This window comes from Eucalyptus grandis, chromosome 2, assembly GCF_016545825.1.
Source record: "Eucalyptus grandis isolate ANBG69807.140 chromosome 2, ASM1654582v1, whole genome shotgun sequence".
NCBI classification, from domain to species: domain Eukaryota; kingdom Viridiplantae; phylum Streptophyta; class Magnoliopsida; order Myrtales; family Myrtaceae; genus Eucalyptus; species Eucalyptus grandis.
The window spans coordinates 9,381,054-9,389,529 of record NC_052613.1 but is presented as its reverse complement, the minus strand read 5'-3'; the positions used below and the strand labels follow the sequence as shown (position 1 = coordinate 9,389,529).

Genomic DNA, 8,476 nt, shown 5'->3' with positions numbered 1-8,476 from the left:
GTGGGAAAGGGAAAGATAAAAACAAAAGGGGAACATTAGGTAAAGTTTTTTATTATTATTTTATCTTTATTTTATAGTTTATAGTTTGTTTTTATATAGTTTTTTAGCGTGATATTCATTAATGCATGATTGAAGTTCCAATGAAATAACCCCTCAAATTAGCAATTAGGAGTTCGATTTTCACGCCCAAAATCCGACTCATGATCTTCTTACAAAATCGACAATCCACCTCAGCGCCCAGATTCGTCGTCGATTTAATTTAAAATTTATGTCTATCCAATTGTCACATCATCATTTAAATTCTGATGTAGCATCTTTGCATTCTTAAGATTTATCGTTGATTAAATTATGGCGTGATTTTTGTACATATATTTGAAGTAAACTTTGAGGTTTTCTAGTTGACCACTGATATTTTCTGTCTAGAGTTGCTACAATACCTCTCTCCTCTAATAAAAACTGAAGAACAACTTCCATGAAAGATATTTTGTTGCACAGGATCCAATTTGTGAGGAACACTAACCCAATAGATGGATCAAACAACATACGAGTCAAATTCTAGTGAATGGCTCATGATAATTTGTAGAGACCGACGTAGAGACTAACATAGAATTCTATATGCTCGCATATTTATATGCTATTTCTACATTAGTGACCTATGACTATAGTATGTTGTTATTACTATATTGGAACTTTTTATACACATAGGACTGCTCAAACATGCAAAATAATTTCTCGAAAATCTTTGATTCAAGGTGCATTTACTTAAAGCAAATTCCGTTAAATTAAGTGAATTTTGGTGTATTTTTGCAAAATAGTTTTTAAGTTGAAAAAATAAATAAATAAAAATAAATAAATAAACAAGTGAAACAGAGCACACAACTACTGCTCATTATCTCCATCTTAGAAACAGATCAATCATCAGTGAGGAACGAACTGTCTTAGAGGCTAGATGAGATGATGCCAAGGTCTTGCGATCTCAAGCAAGGTGACACCAAGGGTCACATGACCTTGCCAATCTAGACCCACATGAACCCAAACCCTGTCGAGATGATGTGATCATCTCTTTTGTTATTGTTATTTTTTTTTTTTTTATGAAAATATGTTTGGCCACTTCTTCTAGATTCGATGAATTGAACATTCTCTTAAGAGTCATGGAAAGAAATTTCGCCTAGCTTACCAAATTGAGAAAGAAGGAAAGTGTTGCACATGCTTATATGTCTATAATAACCACTGAAATTCACATATCGCAATGTCCCTCGAACGCGATTTATTCCGATTGTTGATTTTGTCTTGTTACACAACAATATAATGCTTTGATTATTTGTTGTGTTTTCTCTAATTCGTCAGCATGATGTGGAATTTTGTATCTCCTAGAGACATAATTCCCTGAGAGGGAGAACTACCTGATCAATCATAAATTTATTGTGTGAATGTCAATTCAGTTCTAAACTTTCTAATTTTATATCTTCCTTGGAAATTCCAATAAAGTCTTTTCAGTCACTTTTCGCCTGAAATCGTTGACATGGCAAGGTGCCACCTAAGACGGCTGGCGATAAATGGGCCATCACGTCAGTAATTTCTAGTATAAATTAACCAGAAATACTATATTGGAATTGCACGCAAAAGTTTATGACTAAATTTGTAAAATTGAAAATTTTAAGATTAATTTGTTTTCATACAATAATTTGAAGATTAATTGGGTAATTTTTCTTTACTTGAGAAACCCACCAAAGACATTCACCTCTAAATAGAAGGGCAATTGTGCATTGGCATTTTGAGGCGTAATGAATTGTTTAAAGTCGGACTTAACGACTATCTCCAAATGTCATGTTTCCTGGAAACTATCTCAACGAAAGGGACAAAAGTGAAAGAATCTACGCCAAGTTCACACCTATATATGATTTTCTAGCTTTAATATCCAAAATGAATGTGAAGTTCACGGGCCCTTCGTCTATTTTGATGCAACTAGAGCATTATAACGATTATAGTACCTGTTGCATATCAAATTTTACGTGCAATGATTTAAGATCATTTGTGGCTTAATGTCGATGTGGTCACATATATGACACAAGCTGTTGAATCAAACTCCATCGAGTCATGAACTTATTAAAGACTACAACCTTAAAGAGAATATGACACATTGCGTTTGAATTTCAAAATCCATAAATTTCTCTGGTAATTTCTTCCCCTCCGTATTAGATTTGAATTGTAGGATCCATCAACTTCTTCAAGATTTCTCAACATAGAAAATGCCGACGACCGTTACTTTAATTGTTAAAGACTATATTTTCATAAAATTTAATCATGAATAATTACACTAAATTAAAGTCCACTAAATATATTTATAAAAAGTGCAATCAAGCCCTAATTGCTTTAAAAAAAACTGTATTAAGCTCTAAATCATGCCTTTCTTTTGAAAGAAAATTTGATATTAGAAAAAATAATAAACAAGATAAATAAATAAATAAATTTATGGTCCAATGAAGTCTCCAACTTCTTACTTAATTGAATAAGCCAACCATGAGATTGTGGACAAAGTGCGTGTAAAGACCAACACATAAAATTATACACAATGGTGTAATTATACATTATTTTTCCGCCAATGACTTATGACCATATTAAATCGTTATCAATGTATTAGAAATTTTTTTCCACGTAGGATTACTTGAACGTTGCACGCAAAAAAAAAAGGAAAAAAGAAAATATCAAAGTCAAATTTGTGTAGCCATTGACCCAAAAAAAAAAAACATATCAAAGTCATAAATTGAGTTTGTAACCTTTAGTCCCAATGCAAGACTTTGACCACTTTTATTAAATAGGCCGTCCATTCCAAATCGCCAGACGATCATCTTGTTCCTCACCAAGAGAAGGACAAAGAAAATGCCAAGCCACCACCTACTCTGCATTCTCTCCCCTTCTCTCTCCCTCCTCTTCTTCTTCTTCTCCTCCGCGAGCTTCCATGGAGTCCACTCCACTTTCTCGACCATTTGCGACCCCGGTGCATCCTCGTTCCCATGCGGCAACGTCTTCATCCAATATCCATTCTGGATCGAAAGCGATGCCCCCGTGCACTGCGGATTCCCAGGCCTCGGCCTCGATTGCCCGTATGGCTCCCCTCACCCAATCCTCCTCCTTCCGGACGACGCCTACTTCGTCACCGATATCAACTACACCGAAGCAACCCTAACTCTCGTCGACATTCCCGTCGCCCGCCAGGAATGCCCCAGGGCCCACCACAACCTCACGATCGACTCGCTCCCCCTCGATTACAACTCCACCAACGTCAATCTGACCTTCTTCTTCAACTGCAGCGCTCCTCTGAGGTTGCCCCTCCCCCGAAGGGGCCATCGATTGCTTGCAATCTGGTGATAACCGGTCGTATGCGTTCGTGGACATGAGCCCGGGAGGCGGAGGAGGAGGAGCGGAGCTGCGAGAAGGACGAAGGTGACGTCGGCGAAAGTGGTGGAGGTGACGGCGGCGAAAGTGGTGGAGGTTTTCGCCTGGGCGATGAGCCGGGGGTTCGTGCTTGACTGGGAGGCGGCAAAGGAGTGCAGCGCGTGCGAGCACTCCGGCGGGCGGTGCGCGTTCAACCAGGAAGAGGAGTTGCTGTGCTTCTGCGACGACGGGACAATTCACACCGGCTCGTTTTGCAAAGGTAGGAACGAGGTTTGTGCCTGTTTATTTTCTGTCTTTCTCGGGAAATGGTCCACTTGCCATGCTTGCTTTTTTCAACGCTCGTTACTTATTCTGCATTTTTTGAAGTTTCCGCAGCTTTAAGAATTAGAAAAGTATATATTTGGCTGGTCAATTTATCCTTTTCAAATTTAGAATGGTAGTCACTTGTGCGCGTGTATCCCCCTGTTAGAAAGTTTAGTATAAAATTTTAAACTAATAAATTGGGAGAAATAACATGTATATAAAGAAAATGAAAAAGTAATTTAACACCCTCTCCCATATAAATTAGATTATGAACGGCGCAAAGAATTTAATTAACAAGGGACAGTACACGCGAAATAAATTGAACAGGAATTTGACTCTCATGTCATGTTTAATGTCTAATTAAAAAACTAAAAATAATATGTGGATGAAGACCGTATGTATATAAATAGAATACAAATTTTCGTAGATAAATGATGTGGGATACTTTAACACTCTGATTTAAAGTAAATTTTCTCTTGAGATTGATTAAGTATAAGAACTTGCGTGTAACGAATGGAAGCGACAATTTTTTTTTTTGGGTGCAATTTGGAAAGTGGTTCTATCCATTGATTGCAACCTGGATAGAACCAGTCAAATCAATTCAAAAAAGATGAATAGGCAAAGCTTAATAAATTTCGTCCTGATGACGGTTTAGCCGCCTCAATTCGGAAGCTCGATTCCCTTCTGTTTTCTAGTCTAGACAATGGCCCTGCGTCTGCTAGAATGCAGCTAACTATGTTCTCGAGGTCCTTATTGAAGTGTCCTTGATTGAATTGTCAAGGAGATTGGCCAAGCTCATTAACTAGTTGAGGGCCGCGTGTACGAATTGTAAAATGGGTAATAATAGTCCAAGTCGTCCTTAAGTCAAGTCTACAGCTAGCCAGCAGCTCAAGCTACTTGGCTTTGTTTCCACGCGCCTTGTTCTTCTTATTTTCTTGTCAGCCTTTGTCTCAATGCGCCAAAGTCTTGGTCTTCCAGGGAGGCCAAATCAAGTGGCTCTCATTGGTGCATTGGGTTCAAATAATTCTCAAAGCAGCATTGTTCTTATCCTCTGCATCCTCTTCATTTACATTTACCCTTCTCCTTGTTTTGCTCCAACACCTTCTCCCTCCTAATGGACCTTACCATGTCGTGTTCATCTATGTCGTTGCTCTTCATCTTCTCCCTCCATATTCACTTCCTGGTGCCAACTTACAGCAAATTCCTGCCATTCCAAGAGTGCGCTCCTTTTGTTTGCGGAGATAAAAAAATTAGCTATCCTTTCAGGCATAATGAGCGACCGAGTTACTGTGGGTATCCAGGCTACAAGCTTGACTGTGATGGAGGTAACCTGACCCTTCTGTCCATGGAGTCCCTGGAGTATCAGGTGATCCACATGGATAGGAGCGAGCAGATCCTTACGGTGGCGAGGATCGATTTATTGAAAGATATGTCTTGGGACCCATGTCAACACTACTTTAAACTTCAGTCTCTTCAACTACACTTTCAATTATCTCAATTCTACCTTATTCTACAATTGCAACTCACCGTCAACCCCTCAACCTGATCGGTTCTCTTGTCCTGAGTCCGGAGTTGGCTACTTTGCTTTCGAAGCGGACCCTGCAAGCAAACTACATGAGCTATGCAACTTCAGTGTCTTCGTCCCATTTATACCAATTGGAGCTCCAGGTCAACCACCACCATTGAGGGGCAGCAAGAGTGCTACCATTGGTCGTGCTGTTCTTAGAGACATCTTGAAAAAAGGCTTTGAGATTACTTGGATTGCCAACACATCTCTGTGCAAAAATTGCACTAAATCAGGGGGAAGGTGCGGGTATGGCTGGACAGGGCAAGAATTCAATTGTTTTTGTCCTAATGGAGCCACTACGACAATCTGCCATAAATCGCCAATACCGGCAAGCGTCCCTCCGCCAGCACCAACAATCTTCCCTTCAAGTATGTATGCTTACTCTCACCCAATATGTGGTTTTCAAATAGCTGAACTTGTTCGATGAGAAGGATTGTTGGGTCATTCTTCCCTTTGCTTGTTCATTGGAAAAAGATCCGCCCATGCCCCTAAAGCTTCACAAACTCATTTTGCTGTGCATACCCTTCCCTCAACGAAGTGCAGCCATCCACGTTATGGCATACACGATCGTGTTACAATTTACACTCCGAGTTTTGAAAACTTAATCGTCCCATCCTCTGCAACCTTCCTTGCCTTGAATGCTCGATCATTTTGTCGGTATCTGTGATCCTCCAAGATCCTACAGTTTAAATACAGTGAGCGAAGATGCTCGGACTTTATTGTAAAATTTCACATCATGGATTAGTAATTCAAAGCAGAACAAGTTAGTCAGTAAGTTAATTAACCTAAAATTTAGGTTTGACTTGTTCTTTACTTTCCACAACATCAACTCCTGACCCCTCCAATGGGCTAGACTTTTTCCACAGTGAGAACCTTAAAAAAGGTTTCACTTTACAATTTCAACAACGTGGGAAGAACTCCAGAGGAAATTACTTCGCTTGTTTCCTCTGTCTTCCTCATCACTTCCTCCCCAGACCCAATCCAATTTCAACGCTTGATAGCCATCCCTTTGATTTCCCTCCTCCACAAAATATCAAAAGACTAAAACTGGTCTTGGTCAAAGTCGACGGTAGTTTTCTATATTATACTGAGGAAGAATTAACAACATCCATCTCTTTCATACTTCAGTCCAAAGAAAGTGAATACAAAAAGAATTTCTCCATCCTCACCTTGCCCCTATGATCTCTAAACCCTCGTTCCACAATTTATTCTCCACCCATTAGAGCCTGAACTTATTCAAATGGGTGACGCAACCCTCTCCTTCTCTCCTCCACTTCATACTCCATCCTAGTTTTCCTCCTCATCGGCCTCGTTGTTCTACAAGTTCTTTTATGCAAGGGAGACGACAATGCCCACTATACCGATTGCCACAGCTCTTTTAATTGCAAAACCATCGCAAATATATCTTATCCTTTCTGGGGAGAGTGCTATGAGGACGAATCCCCTATCTTTGAGTACCAATAACGGAAGTCTTATTTTCAATACTCGAGGCCTAAGCTATTTTTGGACCTAAGCAATTTCTGCCATGAAAAAGATGGCAAGCCTATTGTTTCCTATTCAATGCGGGTGGTCATCATCGTAAATCACAAGGATGGGCCCGATTCAGCTCAGCCGAGGAATCATGGGCCTTTGGGATTGACTAATGTTAACCAGATTGCTTCTTTGGGCTGATGATGCGTAGACATCATCAGTCAAATCAGTTCGAAAAAGATGACTAGGCAAAGCTTAACAGAAACTCGTCCACATAATTGTTTAGCCGCCTCGGTTCTGGGGCTTCAATCGCCTTTTGTTTTCTAGTCTAGGCGATGGCCCTGCATCTGTCTAGAACTCTGCTAACTATGTTCTTGAGGTCCTTATTGAATTGTCCTCGATTGAATTGTCTATGAGATTGGCAAAGCTCGTTGATTAGTTGGGGCTGCGCCTGCATGTAGGAATTGGGAAGTGGGGAATACTATTCCAAGTCCTCCTCCAGTCAGGTTCACAATTAGCCAGCAGCTCAAGCTACTTGGCTTTGTTTCCACGTGCCTTGTTCTCCTTCTTTTCTTCTCAGCTTTTGTCTCCCCGCGCCAAAGTCTTGGTCTTCGGGAGGCCAAATCAAGTTATTCTCGTTAGTGCACAGGAGTCAAACCGTTCTCAAAAGCAGCATTATTCTTAATCCTCTGCATCGTCTTCCTTTATATGTACCCTCCTTTTTTTGCTCCAACACCATCTCCCTCCAGATGGATCTTATCATGTTGTGTTCCTCTCTCTCCTTGCTCTTCTTCATCATCGCCCTCCATATTCACTTCCCTGGCGCCAGCATCCGGCTACTTCAAGCGGTTCCAAGAGTGCGCTCCTTCTAATTGTGGAGGTAAAAAATCAGCTATCCTTTCAGGGATAAAAGCAACAAAGTTACTGTGGGCATCCAGACTACGAGCTCAACTGCGATGGACATTACCTGACCCTGTCCATGGAGTCCCTGGAATATCGGGTAGTCCACATCAATATGAGCGCACAGATCCTTGAGACGGCAAGGATGGATTTATGGGAAGACACGTGTCGTCAAACATATAATTAAACCACTTTAGACCTGAATCTCTTCAACTACACTACCAATGACCTCAATTGCACCATACTCCACTGCGACTCATGGTCGACCCCTCTACTTTATCAGTTTTCTTGTCCTGGTTCTCAATATAGCGACTTTTATTTCGGTTTGGACCTTGCAAACCCACTGCCTAAGTCATGCAGTTACAATGTTTGTGTCCCGATTTCAAAAAGCGCAGCTTAAGCTCTACCATCACCTTGGGCGGGCAAGGATGATAGGGGTGCTATTTGTGAGGTCCTGAAGAAAGGCTTTGAGATCACCTGGATTGTCAATACATCATGGTGTGAAAACTGCAATAAGTCGGGGGGAAGATGCGGGTATGGCTGGACAAGGCAAAAATTCAATTGTTTTTGCCCTGACGGAGTCCATTCAACTTCTTGAGAATGTGTGATTCTCAATTAGCTAATGTTCTTCCATGGGAGGGATCACTGGGTTTGCTTGTTATCTGGAAAAAGACCCGCTCATGCCCCTAAAAGCCTGACAATCTCATTTTGCTGGGCACGCCCTTCCCTCTATTATTTAATGAAGTGCAGTCATTTCATCCTCGCTACAGCATGATCATGTTACAATTTAGACTCCCAAGTCCTAAAACTTTATCAGCTCATTCTTAACAACCTTCCTTG

The 8,476-nt window shown here is 40.7% G+C and overlaps 1 protein-coding gene across 1 annotated transcript in view; it reads right to left on the bottom strand.

Annotated features, from left to right (window-relative positions):
• The window catches only part of LOC104421771 (protein SAR DEFICIENT 1), a 33,532-nt gene that overhangs the window by 3,168 nt on the left and 21,888 nt on the right, over window positions 1–8,476 (bottom strand). The window lies entirely within an intron of this gene.